General features: G+C 47.9%; 1 long non-coding RNA gene across 2 annotated transcripts; it reads right to left on the bottom strand.

The window, feature by feature from the left end:
• Positions 1–4995: 4995 nt before the first annotated feature.
• On the bottom strand, positions 4996–14840 carry LOC123858698 (uncharacterized). 2 transcript variants are annotated; one of them, XR_006794186.3, is made up of 4 exons: positions 14568–14840; positions 11190–11262; positions 10248–10324; positions 4996–5126 (listed from the first exon to the last, which is right to left on the bottom strand). It is a non-coding gene; the product is annotated as an uncharacterized LOC123858698 (long non-coding RNA). The 2 variants fall into 2 exon arrangements; XR_006794185.3 differs by having other exon boundaries at positions 14588–14840.
• Positions 14841–18050: the final 3210 nt, after the last annotated feature.

Here is an 18050-nt window from a genome sequence, read left to right as displayed (position 1 = left end):
CTAAGGGCGCGGGACTAGAGGTGGGATTCGGGGAGGGGGAGGGGAGGAGCGCGGCGGGGCTGGGGCGCTGGTAAGGCCCGAGCCCGGGGCCCAGTCCCGAGCCGCAGGGCGGCCCCCGCGGCGCGGCCCCCGCCCTGGCTCGCCTGCCCGCCACCGCTTTTTCCTCCCGGATGCGGAGGCTGCACCGCGGTCCAGAGCAGGGCGAGCGCCAGGCCTGGGGACTCCAGGCAGGGGCCGGTCCCGGGGCGGCCGGGGGCTGGGGCTTCTGGGACTGGACCCCGTTTCGGGCTCAGGTTTGGGGGGGAGGGTTTGCCCTTTCTCCTTTAGAGGGAAGTGGGGGCATTGGAGACATCTTGCTCAATGGCAGAAGGCCGGTCTTAGAGACTAAATGCTGGACACAAGGTTTAAGAAGCATTAAAAAAAAAATGTGACTGTACAGCTTTGATCCCCTTACAGGGATTGTACCTCTTTTGCAACTTTTTTGAACAATGCTAAGAGGAAAGAGGCCCAGTGTGTTCTGGAGGGCACTTAATTCTTCCAGCTTCCATTGCTTTCCTTGGAGAGGTCAGCCTTTTGTGGCGGAAGGGGGATAGCTCCCTAGCCCATCATTCATCAGAGGGACACTGTAGTGTGTACTTCAGACCAGGGCCGGCTGGATGGGACTTCCAGCTTCCGATCCTGCCTTACCCTCATTGGATGTGTGATCTTAGACTAGTTTAGGTAGCCCTGTGCCCCAGTTTCCTCTTCTGTGAAAATGGGCCTAATAATGTCTATCCCATAGGTTGTTGTAATAATCAAGTGAATTCATACATGCTGAACCCTTAAAACTATGCCAATCATGTAGTAAGCGCCCAATTGTTTTGATGGTGGGCCTCCAACCTGGGCCCCCACCCCTGGCAGAGAGGTGGCCTGCCCCAGGGAATGGGTGAAGGCTGGTCCAGGAGACTTCTCAGCCTTCCTTGGGGGAGGAAAGGGGAGCTATTCAGAGCAGAGAGAAGTAGAAAAGCAGCAGACTGAAAAAGAGGGGGAGGAGAGAGTGAGAAAATTCACCACTAGAAAATTAACCATTTAGTAATTAGGACTGTGCCATCTTTTCCTAGCGGAGTCTGGAGAGAAGACCAGATTGGGCAAGTAAGTGGACGCTGATTATCCAGGTTTGTTCCACTTTGCAGCCAAGAACCAAAGTCAGCTCTTAATTTCAGCCCCAGGTTCTTGGCAGTTCCCCTAGGTGACTCCACAGTGAGATGGGAATTCCTAATTAAGTGACTCCATGGTGAAACATGCATAAATCATCACCTTATCTATAAAGATGTGCATCCCAGGCTCCGATGGGGTAACCTGGCAAGGCTTTTTCTGGCCCACATCCTTTCTTACCAGGTAGGAGAGAGGGCTCCCCCTGACCCTCCTGTTTATTCTAGTGTTGTGATAGGCCACGGAGACAGCATTTCTGAGACCCCTGGACCTTTCCGGGAGCCCGCATCCGGGGCTGTGTGTCAGGGCATTCCCCACTGTCACCCTGAGTGTGTCTCCCAACATACCCTGCCCAGGAATAGCAGTCATAGTCATTGCTGGGAGTGTCTGCAAGGTGAGTCCCCCCAGGGAGCACTGACATTGATTTAATGCTCACACACACACCCTCCCCCACGTACTCCGAGCAACTGCAAGGCTCTCAGTAATAATGGTGAAAGAAATTGATTTCCCTCTCCCCCAACCCCCTTTCTTCACGCATCAGAATGGAAGGATCCTAATGGGCCCTGATGCCATCTGGGTGATTGGGGAGAAAAGGGCTGCCTGGCTTGTCAGCGGTGAGTTCCGGGCTGGTGTGCACATGGAGGTTTGTTTGGGGCAGTGTTTTACTTATCACGGTTTGGGGGACCCAACTTTCCTTAGATGAAAGGAGTAACAGAGGGAGGGACTGGCAGAAGCTGGAAGGAGAAAGACAGCCGGTCTTTCTAACTCTGGCTCTGGCTCTGTGGCCCTCCTTCCCCCCCACCCCTCGCCTTTTTCTCCCTCCTCTCACCCCCTCTCTGCTCTGTTCTCTCCCTGCCCACAGTCTTCCTCTGTTAAGCCCTGGGGTCTGCCCTACCATTTTCCTGGTGGTTGCAGCCCCAGCCCCTCTACGTCGTGATGACTGTCGTAACACTCCTTCCAGTTTCACTTCCCCCTGTTCATCTGTTCTGGGGTTGAGTTTTTCCAGAAGAGGAATCTGACTGACAGGCCTCACTGGGTCATGGGTCAGCAATTGTGTGCCCATCTCAAGAGTAAGCATGTGGAAGGAGAGCTGTATATTTTGCATCACAGGGAATGCAGGATGCAGGACCCTTAAGCCCCCTTCCACCCCTGGGAATCTTAGGGGCATCTGAGCCAGTAGAACTAACCCAGAATCACTCTCTACACTAATAGGTTACACCCAGCGTCCATGCTAAGGCAGCTGATTAATTGTGTCAAATCATGACCACCCTCATCTCTCTGCCAGAATTTGGCTTGGGAAGATGTAGATTTAATCCCTGTTTGGATCAAGAAGATACAGAGAGAAATATACTTGTGTCTTCTAGGAAAGGAGTCCTCGAGAGTCCTGGGAAGCTTCTCTTTATTTCCAACCATACATGAATATGGAAGTATTTTTAACTCAGTAGCTCAGTTCCTCTGGACGACATCTTGTGCCCATGAGGGGAGCCAAATTGAAGCTTAGTAGATCTAGAGCCCTGATCACACCGTACCTGAAGCATAATTCTAGTCTTTCTGCTGTATTAGTCAGTACAGTTCTTTTGTTTAAGCCACTTTATATCATGGTCCTGTTACTTGCTGCCAGATGCTTGATAACTGATACATAACTATAGCCAGATCATTTTTCCTGAAGCCACAAGACATTCCCAAGCTCAAAACCCTTAAAACTTCAATGGTTCCCATTGTCTAAGGATACAAATCCAAACTTCTGAGTCTAGCAGTGAAGGTCCTCCTTGATATGGTCCCAATGTAGGTTTCTTATTCATTTTCTCCCAATATTTCTCTTTATGAGCCCTGTGTAACAGACATGATGCAGCCCAGAAGTTCTGGTTAAATGACATGTATGTCCTTGAAATTAACATGGATCTCCATCTTGCTGGGCCAGTGAAGATTTCACTAACAGCCATCATGGGGCTCTCCAACCCCTGCAGTATATAAAGATCTGGAGGTCTCATGCAAGGCCTGGTGTGTGGGAACTCTGCTTCCTAGCAGTCCTCACTGTATCAGTAGAGCCTTTGCTGTTCTGGGTTGCCAGACCTGGGAACACTTTTGTCCTTGGGTCCAGTCTTCCTGAATGTGTTCATTTCCTAGTGCTGTGGTAACAAATTACTACAAACTAGGTGGCCCCAAGCAGCAGAAATACATTTTCTCACAGTTCAGGAGGCCGGAAGTCTGAAATCAAGGTGCCACCAGGCTTGGCTCCTTTGGGAGCTCTGAGAGAGAATCCGCCCCGTGCCTCTCTCCCAGCTTCTGGTGGCTCCTGGCGGTCCTTGGCCTTCTTTGGCTTGTAGATGATCCCCTTGATGTCTGTCTCCCTTTTCACATGACTGCATGTGTCTATATGTGTATGTGTGTGTATGTGTCTGTCTGTCTTCTCCTCTGGTAAGGACAGTGGTCATTGGATACTTAGGGCCACCCTAATCTACCAGATACTCTGCTAAGTGCTGGGGATGTGGAGATGGACAGAACACAGCCCCCACCCTCCGGGAGCCCACAATCTTTCAGGGGACTGAAGTTGCTGGGAATTTCAGCACATTGGGGCCATGCTGTGATAGGCTAACAGGTGGGCACTTAGAGGGTGTTGGTTCATGAGCTCAGGAGCCTTTGGGGTGAAATCTGAAACTGGCCCCATGCACAGAAGACAGGGAGAGATGGAAGAAAGAGATTGGTGAGTGGCAGGTTTAATAAGCAAGAGAACTCACTTGTAAAGTCTTATCTTGGGGGCCTCAAGATGAGTAGACCTCTGAACCTACCTTCTAGAAACTTAAAAGTTTATAGAGAGGTCTTAATGAGGTTCAGTCATACACACCATCCAGGTGGTCTCAGCAACACTTGGTTCTCTCAAGGCTGCGTCCCTGAAAACAGCTCCCACTGTGGGAACAGGATGCGGTTGAGGCGGCGCGTACATTCCAAGGACAAGGGAGGGGGGTGAAGATCCTCCACCTGTCCTGAGCCAGCTCTCCTTTCAGCTGGCGGTCACGTCCTCTGGATGACCTCCTCCACCCGGGGATAGCTCCTGGGGACAGGTGTCCTGGGATCTCAGGGTGAACGAGGAAGTGTGCAAGAGGCATGAGCTCATCCAGTTCACCCACAGCCTTGCAAGCCAGGTGGGGCGGTCTGGTCTTTACTCGGAGAACCGTTAGAAGCTCGGAGACTTCACAGAATTGGGCAGAGGCAGTGGGGACACAGTGACATTGACATGCCGGCCAGACCACTTGGGCAGCCTTGTGAGGCACGGAGGGGCGTGTCCAGACTGGAGGCAATGATCATTCCAGTAATCCAGGTTTCAGGGGTCTGACCGGAGGGAGGCGCAGAAGCCTGGGCAGAGGCAGATGAATTTCAGAGGAGAGAAAATAAGCAGAACATGTCCACAATGGGTCAGGGGCCGTGAGAGGAGGGGGACACTTACATCTCTGTGTTGGCAACAAATCCGGCAGTGACATTGTTAGGTACACTCTCCCAGTGTCCATCTCCTACTTCTTTCTTGCAACGGAGTTACATGGTTAACACACACGTTCACACACAGATGGGCACGAGACATCTGGAGAGGCGACAGCCACCTCTCATGGCAAGACGAGCATGAGCGTGATAGGGTTAAAAGCTAGAGCACATCCATGTGCCTTGGGCTTCTCGAGGCATAGAGGCTGGATTTTGAGACAGAGCATCGCAGGGGAACCAGATAGAAGCCGTATGCCCTTGGTGACCCAGCTTCCGAAGTAACCGTAAGGTCATCCTTGTGTTCTGCTCCTCGAGCACTCGCAAGCCTGTCCAGACATGAGGGAGGGGATGGAGCAGCAGAGTTGGCAGTCCACAAGCAGTTGAATGTTTAGGACTGGGCAGCAGGACTAGATTCACAGGCAACAGGTGGTGGTGGAGACCAGGTATGGATGGCAGATCACCTGGAGATGTTGGGGACAATGAAGAGGGACAAGGTTGGAGCCCTGAGGACGTGGTGATTGTTAGTAAATGGTTATGGAATATATAATTCATTCAAGAACAGAACTTTATAGGTAGCCCCCCAGGTCAGTGGCTCTTCATTCTGGTCCCAAGCGGGAGAAGAATCACAGCCAAGAAAGTCTCCAGTTACTGCCTGGAGCCAGACAAGGAACCTTTAGTCTACTTTTCAAACTTCAGTGTGGACAAGGATGACTCCAGGAGGCTTATTCTAAGCACAGAGTCCTGCGTCCCACTCCCGGAGATTTGAAATTCACTAGACCTGCAGCCGGGTCTAGGAATCTGCCTTTTTAAACAAATTCCTTCTGTAAAACGGCCACAGGGGTGGGTGGACAGCACCTTACTCAGCCACTCAACCATAAATCCCAACAGGGCTGTGGACAAAGTCTTTTTGATAAGATGTTCTGGCCCCAAGTCCTGGCTCTGCTACTCTGTAGCCACTTGCCTTTGGACAGTTTCCTTTCTCTGAAGACTTTCTTGTCTGTACCATTAGGAGGTTGAGTTGGAGCAAAGTTTTCAAACTGCTCTGTCGGACCGGAGGGGCTTGCACACTGGGTACCCACCTCCATTAATCCATTTTGCAAATATTTATTGAATAGCTGGATACTGGGGATATTGTAGTATCCATGATTAATTTTCATTATGGAAGTTATTTCCAAAGAGAAGCACAAGCAGAGGTGACATCCAATTGTGCGTGCCCTTCCACGTGGGTTGCCATTTGGACAAACTGTTCCCAGGATGGAAACAACTGGCTTAGATAATCTTAAGGGTCCTCGCAACCGGAAACCTTTTGTTCTATGATGTTTTTCAATGATTTTATTTCTGAGTAAAGTCGAAATAAGCAGAATGCAATTACTGTATTTGAAATATGTCAGGGACCCCAAGGTTAACACTTTCATTCTTGATAAGAAATTGCGGGCTCTTTAAGGATCGAAAATGGTCTCTATCATGGTTTTCTGACATTTAAGAACCAGCACTTTCACCTGAGAAATTGAAGGAAAGAACAGACTGCGAAGCTGAGCCCTGCTTGCTTGCTGGAGGAAACAGCAGAGCGGAGGTAGGGCGGCGGCTCCAGCCAGAGGATGATTTACGCTTTCTGAGCCTTCCAGTTTTTGTCTGCAGAATGGGCAGATGGTAGCCTCTCAGAGCCGTTTTTTTTTTTTAAAGATTTTATTTATTTATTTATTTGAGAGAGAGAGAGACAGCATGAGATGGGATAGGGTCAGAGGGAGAAGCAGGCTCCCCGCTGAGCCAGGAGCTCGATGTGGGACTCGATCCCAGGACTCCGGGATCATGACCTGAGCCGAAGGCAATCGCCCAACCAACTGAGCCACCCAGGCGCCCTCTCAGAGTCATTTTAAGGAGAAAGATTATATATGAAAATTATTAGCTCTGTGCCAGATACTTAGTAAGCATTCAATAAATGATGGCCATTATTAATTTAAGTATCTTTCTTATGCATATTATACTTGTCAACATTCCTGCAAATGTTTTATAGATGAGAATGGAAAAGTACCCAGTGTGGGAGTTGCCAAATACCAGGGCTCTGCCAGACCAATAGCATCTCTCTGGGGGGAAGAAAGCCCTGTAATTCTCTCTTTTCTAAACTACATGCCTATGGAGTTGGCCTTACAATTTTGAATTTGCCTCCGCACCCCCCTCCCCCAAAGGAGAGCAAGTTACTTTTGCTCAGTAGAAACCAAGCCTATATCCAAATTTTGGATAGAGGATTTCCATATTTAAAAAGAATAAAGATGACAGCCTTATATACTGTTGAGAAATTGCAAAGAAGCCCTGAAATAATTTCTCTGTATTTTTTGGTAGTCGAATAGGCTAACTTGCCTTGAGACTGAACCTGCAAGCATCTTTTTGTTCTCTTCTCTCTTGCTCATTAAAACCGTACGGAGACTGCACCCAGGCAGGAGTACCTCTAACACGTAGTGGATTGTGGAATGCAGCTGCACATCTGAGCTTGGGCAAAACATGTGGCTGTGGCTTCCTTATGTCTCAAATGAGAATAATGACAGACTTTCCCCTCTAGGATGTTGGAAAAGTTAAATAAGGTGGTTCTTAGACAACCACGCACATAGTAAGTGCCCACAGTAAGCTAACTATTGCTATTTTCATGTGTATTGATGTACTAGATATTTTGGTGTTCAGTTATATATTTCGAACTGCAAACTCATAAAATATAAATTAATGTTAGCTTCTTGCATTTAATGATCTGCATGTAATGATTCTGGAGGCAGCTAAATTTACCTTGATGTTGTGTTGGGAGCTATAGCCTGTTTTAAGAGATGTGACATCTGCTACTGATTTGGGGTGTCAGTTTGGTAAAATCCTGTAAGTCATTGGGGTGATTCCATCAGGCAGTAAAATAGCTGACTGTCGAAGAATCCTGTTCTCTGGGGAAGAATTCGGAATTTCACCTGTGCAAATCAGGCGGAAGTGTCTATAGCAATTAGGATTAGGTTCAACAGCAGAAAACCCCAAATCACAGTGGCTTAATCAGGTAGAAGTTAATCTTTCCTTTTTCTAAGTCCTGGGACACAAGGTTGGCATGGCATTCTATAGTGTCAGGGACCCAGGCTCCATCCTTCTGGTTCTACAGCAGGGCGCACCATCCAGCCCCAAGGGACTTCCCAGTCCACGTTGGCTGCTCCAGCTCCAGACATCAAATCTTTGTTCCAGTCATTCGGAAGGAGATAAGAACATGCTCTTTACCTTTAAGGACATTTTCCTACAGATTGCCCACACCATTTCCACTTAGGATCTCATTCCCAAGGCCCCTCCCAGCTGCCTAGCTGCAAGGGACACTGGTAAATGTAGTCCTTATCCTGGGAATGCATGCTGTGGGAAATGGATATTTGGGGACAATTAGCAGTCCATGCTGCAAGGTTAGAAGGGGTTAGAGCACTCAACCTAGATGCAGGGGCAAGAGTGCAGAAACAAATCCCAGGTGCACAGTGTGGACTTGGAGTAGCTTGTTGCCATAGTAACTAGAAAAAGCCTGAACATGCCAACTGTCTCGACAAAAAAAAATTGTCCTTGTCCCTCAGACCCTGTGTTCTGGCCAGAAGTCTCTGATTGATAAGTTCGTAAGTTTACGTCAGTCCTTGCTTGTGATGTTGAAACAACTTGTTTATTCTCCTAGTGCTGACCACGTTCCACCCTGGCAAAAGTTTAGAATGTGTTAAACAGAGTGAAGGGAAAGGAAATCCCAGAAGTAAGGTCTGTGGAGAGATCAGCATATGTTTGGTATTTGAAGTCTGCTTTATAATAAAAAGAAAAGGAAAATGTTTTGATACATTAGAGTCCGAGTAGCCTGATAATGCCGATTTAAAATGTAACTGAGCTGTGGTGTAATTTAGACTTGTAAATTTCCATTGGAAAAGTTTTTTTTTTTTTTTTTAATTAGGAAGTTTACCATGTTTGATTGTTTAGAAGAATCAGAGAGTCTTCAAACTTAGTTATAAGTTGAATTATAACTTCACTAGATGATTTAAATACTTAGGCAGGCTTTTGCAACATCAGTTTAAACAATGGAGGGGATTTAATGAATAGAGCTTTTATCTGGGCCAGTCCTTTGAAGCTATTTAGGGTTCTTTAAACACTGAACAAGAGACTCCTTGAAAGTAATTGTTAAAATATAGTCTATGTTAAAAGAGATTTGTAGGTTGAATTCAAAGACCTAAAGAAAAAAATTTTTTTGTTAATTTTTTTTCAGTTTATTTATTTAAGTAATCTATACCCAACTTAGGGCTGGAACTCATGACCTCAAGATCAAGAGCTGCAAACTCTTCCCATTGAACCAGCTAGGCACCCCCCAAAATGGGTTTTTTAATGATTTTCATATTAAAACATTTTTCAATGTACAATAATAATATAATAATAATAAACAACTCACAATGCCAACTTCAACTTTTTCCTGTTTTTATTTATTCATATACAAAATAAGAGGGCTCTAAGGATAATTTCTTTTTTTTTCTTTTTGTAGTTGAACTCTTTTTTTTTGTTTGTTTATTGCTTCACACTTAATCTTCTGTGGAACCCCCTGTTGGCCTTTGTTCTGAGACATGGCTCTCCCCCATTCCAAGTAGTTTGGGGGAGCTTCCAGCCATGAGACCCTCCCCTTCCTCAGTTACAAGGTGGCAGGCATCCCACACTAAGCCTGTCATGCATGCCACGTTCCTGAAGAGATCATTCTTTGCTTCTCTCCACCTAGAGCACTAGACGTTACCTTCCTGCTTCTTGTTTTTCAGCATAGGGGTCAAAAGCATTGACTCAGAAACCAGATTTTGTGTGTTCACATCGTGGCTAAGATGTTACCTAGCTGTGTGACCTTGGGTTTATTACTTAACCTCTCTGAATCTCAGTTTTCTGAGCTATAAAATCAGCATTATAATAGTGTCCACTTTCATATTTAGTATTGTTCTAAAGCTTACATACGTTAATGTAAAGCTCTTGAATAGTGACAGACAGATAGTAGGTGCTCAATATATGTTTATTATTATTGTTGTTGTTGAGCTTTCCTTTCATTTATGTAGAATGAACCTACATTTTTCCATTGAATTCCATTTGCCCTCCTTACTCTTTTAACTCTGAACTGTTTCTGTTCCTTGCAAGCAACATTTTCTGGCTGAGACAACCCTGGTATAAAAAAAAGATATCCTCAATGCAGGGGAAGGGGACCCTTGGACCTCCTTTACCTGCTACAGCAGCTTAAGATCCCCTCCGTGGATCATGGACACAGCTGGAGACCCATCGGATCCAGTCACGCCAAGGGCTCCTCAGTCTGTGGGCTCTGATATTTTTTCTCTGTTTACACCTGCAGTCCTGGCCCTAAGGGTTATGTGCTGAATAATGACCTCAAACTCTGGACAAATATGCAAACATATTTGGGATGTTCACAAGAATCTCTTCCCGTTAAGACAAAGGAATAAACTCATAATTTTACAATATATTCAGCAAGGGTCAATTGAAAAAGGAGAAAGGAGGAGGAGGGAGGAGGTGGGGAGGGAAGAGGAGAATGAGAGGGGGGAGGAGGAGGAGGGGGAGAAGATTACCATTAGCAGCAGCATCTCAGGACTACCTGGACATCCCATTGACGCACCCAAGGTGTTCTTCTGTGATCCCCCCTCATCTGCAGGATATAAGTGATTCCACGTCAGCAGGACATGCAGACCTCCGTGGACTGCCCTTGGCTGCCTCCCCATCCCAAATCCTGCCCCTTCTCTCCTCTCCTCGTCGTATTTTGTTTCCTAAGCACCAGACTCCTGTTGCATCCTGTGTATTCTATGTTCTCTCATCCCTCCATATTTTTGTGTATTGCCTTCTTGCCATCTTGTCCAGCCAGCCCTGACTGCTTGGCTTCAAGCTGCAGATGGCACACTGTCTTCCCTGCAACAGCCCCTGGTTTTCCCAGGCATGTTCTCGAATCCCTCCCCACCGTGCTCATTGTACCTTACACATAATCTCCCTTTTGCACTCAACAGATGTGACTGTCTTGTAGGCAGGGTGTGTGTCGCTCCCATCATTTTGTGCTCACCCCGCCTTGTCCCTGACCCAGAGCTGGTGATCTGGAACATTTACTATACATGGTCTTCCCCAGACCACGCTATCTTTCTCTGATGTTCTTCCCCAGACCATGCTATCCTCTGATGCGCCCTTCCCTGTGCCCGGCTGTTAGGGCATAATCCCAACTGAACATTGGTTTTGGGGGAAAGCACTAGTTCATTTTCTGCATTTCCCTTTAAAAATGCATGATGAAGGCAGAGATTGTCTTCCTTTTTCCCTGCTAGGTTTCCAGGGCTTAACATGAAGAAACTTAAGAAAATATATGTATTAAATAGAATACACCCATCCATGTATCTACCTACAGATCTCTCGGTCCAAGACTACCATGCCCTTAAATGAAGTGATCTCCCCCGAACAGATGGGTTGTCATGTTCTGATGGCCCCACCATGAGAAGCTGTCTGAGCTTCCCCAAGAAGCAGAAATGCGTTACTTGCAATCTGTAGATGCCAGGGTTTGGTGTCAAAATGAGCTGATTCTGATACCCATGAGCAATAAATCTGGTCCTGTGATACCAAGACGAAAAGAAAACATGTCAGTGCCACTCTCTGGGGACAGTGTGACAACATCAAAATAAACTCACGGCAAATGCTGTTAGCTTGGACAGAAGGGAAATGTTTGGACTTCCCTAGACATGAGACCCCCAGGCAGGGGGAGGATTCCTGGGTGCATGGCTCCTCTCCGCACTCCCCTGCCACCCCCAGCCTGACAATGTCTCAGCCTGACCCCTTGAAGCCTACAGAAGAAGTCACAGGCTCTGAGTTTCTCCCATCGCCATTCATCTAGGAAGGTGATGAAAGAAATCTTACCTTGTTTATTTTATGCAATAGTTTAAGACGATATGAAGTGTTTTATGGACAGGTAATAGCTTGGAAAAAAATTTAAAAAGCCAAACCAAACCTTCACCTATCCCAAATTTCTGGGAAAGCTGAAGTAGCCATGTGCCAGCCTATGCTGGGCACCCACCGTTTGCCAGCTCCAGTGTGATCCGGCAGACAGAGAAACAGACCCCGGAGCTCTAATCCCAATGCGCTCCGTTCCCTAGGAGACCCACTGTCACAGCGTGCACACCAGTGCACCCCTCCCACAGCGGCCCAGGCCACCGGGCAGCGGCAGGAAGCTTCGAGCACACAGAATGACACCTATTCAATAATCTCTAAGTTGCCAGGAATGCATCTAGCCCTGGAGTCGCATCTTGAGCCCCGAAGCTTAGGTCTCTACAGCCGCACTTTGTCCCTGCAACAGGATACCACAGCTCACTCTGTAACCACGTACAGGTTACTTAACCTCTCTGAGCCTTCCCTTTCTCATCTGTAAAATGCAGGGAACTCACCACAACCTCACAGACCTCTTGTGAGGAATAATTATGGCAAAATTTATATAAATCTTAAGACCATTTATGTAAGATCTCAGGACCATCCCTGACCCGCAATGATTCACATTAGCGCCCGGGTTCTCTTTAGAAAAGAGAGGCTCAGAACTAGAGGAGCCCCTTATCAATTCAAACCTTTCCTTTTATTGCTAAAGAAACTGTGGCCCAGAGAAACTCACTCACTTCCTCAGAGTCCTGCCTACAAGGTCACAGGAGAGTTAGTTGACTTGTATGTTTACTAAGCACATAAATAATACTTACAATGTATCAGACAATGTGCTAAGTGTTCAACAAATACCAGTAAGCTTAATATTTGCAGAAACCCTATGACGTAGGAATCATTGTTATCTGCACTTTCCAGATGAGGAAACAGAAGGTTCAGAGAATTGCCCAGTGACAGGCTTGTAACTAACGGAAGAGGGATGCAAACCCTGGCAGTCGTGCTTGGTCTGCCGTCAAGTCTGTGCACTGGACCACTGCGGCCAATTGCTGGAATGCTCCTGATGCTTCTTTTTTTTTAAAGATTTTATTTATTTATTTGAGACAGAGAGAATGAGAGGGAGGAGGGTCAGAGGGAGAAGCAGACTCCCTGCAGAGCAGGGAGCCCGATGCGGCACTCGATCCCGGGACTCCAGGATCATGACCTGAGCCGAAGGCAGTCGCTTAACCAACTGAGCCACCCAGGCGCCCCTGATGCTTCTTTAATACCCACCTCCAGCCAAGGGCACCTACTCTCTCCCTCTCTGTCATGCTCTGCCTCCTCCTTCCTCCCTTCCTCCTGCCTCTTAGCTAATAATGAGAGGGAAGTTACTTTCTCTTAGAATCCCACTGAGCAAAGGCTAGGGAAGCAAAAGCTTCCTTGTTATTACTTTACGGAGAGAAGAATTCCAAAGAAGCTGGAGAGAGAAGGGGGAGGCACATGGGGAGGGAGGGGAACACCCTGGAGGGTATGATACCCGGGGCTTCACGTGGTATTGTTCTATCTCAGGGACTGTCCCTAAGAGGCTCAGGAACTTCTGCACCAGGGAGCAGACTGTGGGGTGATGGGGAGGGAGAGGGAAGGGAGCAGGTTCACAGGTTCCCACTTCCCATCCATCAGAGATCTGGCTTCATGGGTCCCCGGCCACGGATGCGGGTCATGCCCAGGCTCCAGGAATCACGTCTCAGGAGCAACAGAGAACCCCCCCAGGGTGGAGGGGAAGCCTGTCACTGTGGGAGGGGCTGGAACCCTGCAGGGTGGGGTGGGAAAGTTGTCCAAGGTCAAGGTTGGACCCCTTGAGGGAGGCTGTGAGGAGCTGGGGTGGGTGCTGGAGGGCGGGGCTGTCTGATACACCTGCCTGCAGAGCTGTTGAATCCTCTCAACAACATCCAGATCCAGCCAGGAGCTCCCAGTCTACCGTATGTTCTTCGTTCCTAGTTTATGCTTAGGCTAATGGTCTCTAATTTGGGGCAGGTCTCTTTCTATCGCTTTTCCATTTATTAAATGGGATATTATGAAGATCAGATGAGCTAATGAACAGGCAAGGCAGGCATCCAAGGTTACGCAATGGGTGGATGGTAGAGCCAAAAGAAACATCTAGCTTTTGCAGTGACATTGGGGTACTTTTCAGGCAACACTTTAGAGGAAGAAACTCTTAACCATCTCCATGCCCACCACAGAGTGAGAGCCTCATGCACCCTTCGTGGGCATCGTCCGTAAATGGCTGTGCACCCCCTCATGTCAGGGCCACACGGCTGGAAACAGAAACCCGTGGAGAGTCAAGAAAGTGCATTCTCCTTGTTCCCTGCCTTCTCAGTTGTCAAAAAAGGGCTTCATTCCCAATTTATAAACAATGCCCCTGCCTCAAGATGGCATCAGTTGCTGACAAATACTCCCTTCTTTACCTGATCGTGACACAGGTCAATGAAGCAACGACAATATTGGATAATCTTGACAAACACGAGATAAAAATAATGATCATTTGTTAAGCATCTCTTAGCACCAGAAACTGTGCTAGGTGCTGTCTATCCAGTAGAATTGTTAACATATATTATGTGTTTCTGCCTTTCTGGGCACTGCTCAATGCAGGGTAATGTGTGCAACTCATTCTGTCCCTCCAGCAGCCCTGGGAGATCGGTACCGGTGTGAATAGTCTCTAGGTCACAGATGAGACAAATGAGGCTCAGAGAAGTTAAGTAACTCACCCCCTGTCACACAGCTGGTGACATGGGATTGCAATTACCGTTCAGGCCTCTGGCTCTGCTAGAGTCCATGCTGTACACTTGTACTCGCTGCTAGTTAAGACTCAGCACGGCTCAGCTGTGGCCCCCCCGGGATTGACAAAGGGCAACCTCTTTGTGAAATGTGCTACCCAGCCAACCTCCCCAACCCTACCGACCCCTTCCCACCCTCCGCGCCTCTGCCGGTGCAAACCCTTATCAACATTCCAGTTCTATGACCTTGAACAAGTCCCCTTCACCTCGGGTCCTCTGTGTTCTTATCTGCAGACCGAGGGGAAGAAACTCTTCATAAGGGTCTCAAGAAGCATGCTTGGCATTGTGTGGGAAACATATCCATGCCAGGAACCAAGAGGAGTTTAGCTAATGCCCGCTTTCTTCCCTTCCGCCTTCTGAACTGCTGAACTTGAGCTGAGATTAGTTTGCAACATGAACCAGGTGCCTCCCACCCGATGTGTCCTTCCTGCACTTGCACGAGTCCTGGGAGTGAGCACACTGTTATATTTATCACGGTATGTGTCTCTCCTCCTCCCGGGTCATGTAAGGGGAAAGATTCTGGGTTCACCTCTTCGTCACTGCCCTGGGGCCGTTCACGGTCTCTGCCAAGCACAGAAATTTCGTAGATAAACACTCCGCTGGATAAACAAGTGAACAATGCAATAGTGTATTTTGGGGTGCATAACAAGCATGCAATAATGACGTGACGACTTGGGATTTGACTTTGTTAGACCTGTGTGTGCCTGGCTGGATCTCCAGGGGGACAGAGCTGACAGGGATGATCTTTTAGCTTTTCTGGGCTCAGCTCGGTTCAGCCAGCATTTTGCTAACACCCACAATGAGCCCAAGGTGGGGACAGGCAAAGGCCTGACAGTCATGAGGAGTGCACGGCTCTGCCCACATTTCTGGGCTCATCATGCCAGTTCTTCCAGAGTCCTGCACAAATTAGCTACTCAAGAAGCATTTTTAATGAATACACCTTTGTCCATGTCCTTTGCCCAGGCTCACAACACAGGAGAAAAAGGAAGCAGACAGGCTCCAAGAGAAAAGAAATTTGAGGTGTTTACCTTCTACATTCTCTCTCTCTCTCTCTTACACACACACGGACACATATGCTGTATTTTCCAGGTTTAAGGGGAAGCCATCTCAAGTAGCACGGAAATAGTGGGCCTGGCCCTCCTTCCAGTGGGGGTTTAAAATAGTCTGATGACTGTTTAGCCCGGGTTTGCAATGGAACATTTCACACCCCCAGGAGGGACATGCCCAAGCTCCCTCCGCCGAGGAGGGGCCTGGCACAGGACATGTGGGGCCCGGACGCTCTCCAGATGGAGGCCACGCTGACATCCCCACAGCGGGCCTGTTGTTCAATTCATCAGCGCACAAAGGCATCCACCTCAATTAGAGTGATGCGCAGGCTAAGCAGGGCCAGGGGCCAGGCAGGACGCGCCACACCGCCTCTGTCGTGACCAACGGGTGACAGACGATCCCACGTCATCTGATTTAGCATGAAGGAACCACATTCCAGTGAAGATGGGGCCTGTCCAGGAGACAGTGTTAGTTTGTGCTGACGGGTGGTGGACCGGAGCTCCCTGCTCTGTGACCCCAGTAATCGGCCTTCACAGGAGTAACATGAGGCTGAAATTGGACGAGGCCTGCGGATGGCCCGTGGTGGAGAGACACCTGAAAGGACATGTGCCCCTTTTATAGGGAACAACTTCTGGAGAGGGCATTGACCTTCAGCGTAAAGCTCGACGACCTTGTACATGCCAGGCACCTGTGTAGGCAAGTGCCAGCAAGAGGGCACAGCCCAATCTCGGCATTTTGGAAGTAAATACCTCCTCCTTCCCCTTCCCTCAATGTACGTTACCCCTAGGTCCTGACAGGGATGAGAAAAAACCTTTGAAATGTAGCACGCTATTGGAAAACAGATGTTAACTAGGAAATTGCCCCAATTTATTGCTGCTCTTGCTGCAATTTTTTTCCCACCAGGTATGTACCGAATATCGTTATCAACAATACGATGACCATTTATAAAGAATTTGCTTTGCCAAGAAGTTATAAAGACATGGCACCATCCTGTTGCCACATGCCCAGCTCCCCTTGTCCCAGTTGCTGCATTTTGAGAGACGCCCTCAGAGATTGCCAAACCTGAGGGTCAGTTCTACTCCAAATCACGCCACTAACAAGTTACCTCCACTGGGCAAGTCAGCCTGCCTCCTGGAGCCTGAGACTCCCCATCTGTAAAATCTCAGGGGTGGGTGACATTTGCTTTTTTCTTTCTATGTGCTTTAAAGGTGAAGACTCCTCCATCCCCAAGACCACTCAGGCCTGGCTCCCTCCAAATCCTCAGACACAGTTCAGATATTGCTAGCCTACATGGAGTCTCTATGCAATTAGAGAGAGGTGCACCTGCTGGGTGGATGCAGCCGCATAGCGCAGGGAACAGGTGATCTCCTCGTAAGAAGAAAAGGGCTTTGGACAGATAGAGTCTTGCACCAGGGAACACATTTGGCCAGAAGAGAGTGGGTTGGCTTTGAGCCTCTGCTCATCTTCTTTGTGCAGTGCACAACCTACAGAACTGTAGATGGTGGCAGCCTAACAGGTCTCTCCTATGTTGATGTAGACCTTTGTCACTCCTGACTTAGCTGACTTCAGCCTCCCTGACGGGGCCTCCAGCATGGATCCCCCACAACTCCAGGCTGTGGAGTGCATCCTTGGCATTTGAGGATTTTCCTTTCTTGGTTTTGACTCTTGCCAAACCCATTCAGAAGGTTCGCAGTAGAGGGATTAGTTTAGAGCACTGGCACTCAACCCAGGCATAGCCACTCATTAGTTTGGTGACTCTGGTCCGATTCTTTATGCTTACCAAGTCTCTGTTTGCTCATCTGTAAAATGGGACAATGATGGGTGTCTCCCTGGGTGTATTGATTGGGAAGAGTAAACAGGGTCACTTGGGACGGCCACTGGACACATAGTAGGCGCTTGATAAGGGGGGCTGTTCCCAGGATGGTTCTCTGATCCAGATTCTTTTTAAAAGCATACAATTTATTCTCGGTGTGTGGGCCATAAAACATCAGCCATGGGTAGATTTGGCCTGTGGGTCACTAAGTATTGCATGAAGGAGGGCACAGGATGTGATGAGCGCTGGGTATTATAAGCAACTGATGAATTATTGAGCTCTACCTCTGAAACTAATGATGTACTGTATGTTGGCTAATTGAATTTAAATTAAAAAAAATAAGTATCTGAAGGAGTCATTTACCTTTTAATTTTTCAGTTATCCTTCATTGAATTTTATGCAGGAAAACATGATTGTGCATGTGTGTGTTTGTGTTCTAAAAATTGGAAGATTCATGACATTTGTGGGGAGCTCTATCCCTCAATGACTGACTCTATAGTCAAAATACAAGCCCCCTTTTATCGAGTGTCCGTATGTGACAGGCCTGGCACATCCAGTATTTGACATATATTTAATTCAACCTCCAGAGGTTGGGATCATCCCCATTTTATCCATGAGGCCAGGGAAACTCAGAGTGAGTAAGTAATTGACCCAAAGTCATCCAGCAAATCAGAGGCAGAGCCGGATCCTATCTTGGTTCTGTTTGCCCCTCGAGCCCTGGGTTTTCAGCGCTGTTCTCTCCCAACCTCTACCTTCCTTAGCTGACCCCTTGGGTCCCATCCTGGGTCCTGAGCTGCCACATTTCCCTA

Source organism: Mirounga angustirostris, unplaced genomic scaffold (genome assembly GCF_029215605.1).
Source record: "Mirounga angustirostris isolate CCGP_5_RB_7025 unplaced genomic scaffold, mMirAng1.0.hap1 SCAF_4, whole genome shotgun sequence".
Lineage (NCBI taxonomy): Eukaryota > Metazoa > Chordata > Mammalia > Carnivora > Phocidae > Mirounga > Mirounga angustirostris.
This window is presented reverse-complemented; position numbering and strand designations above follow the sequence as displayed.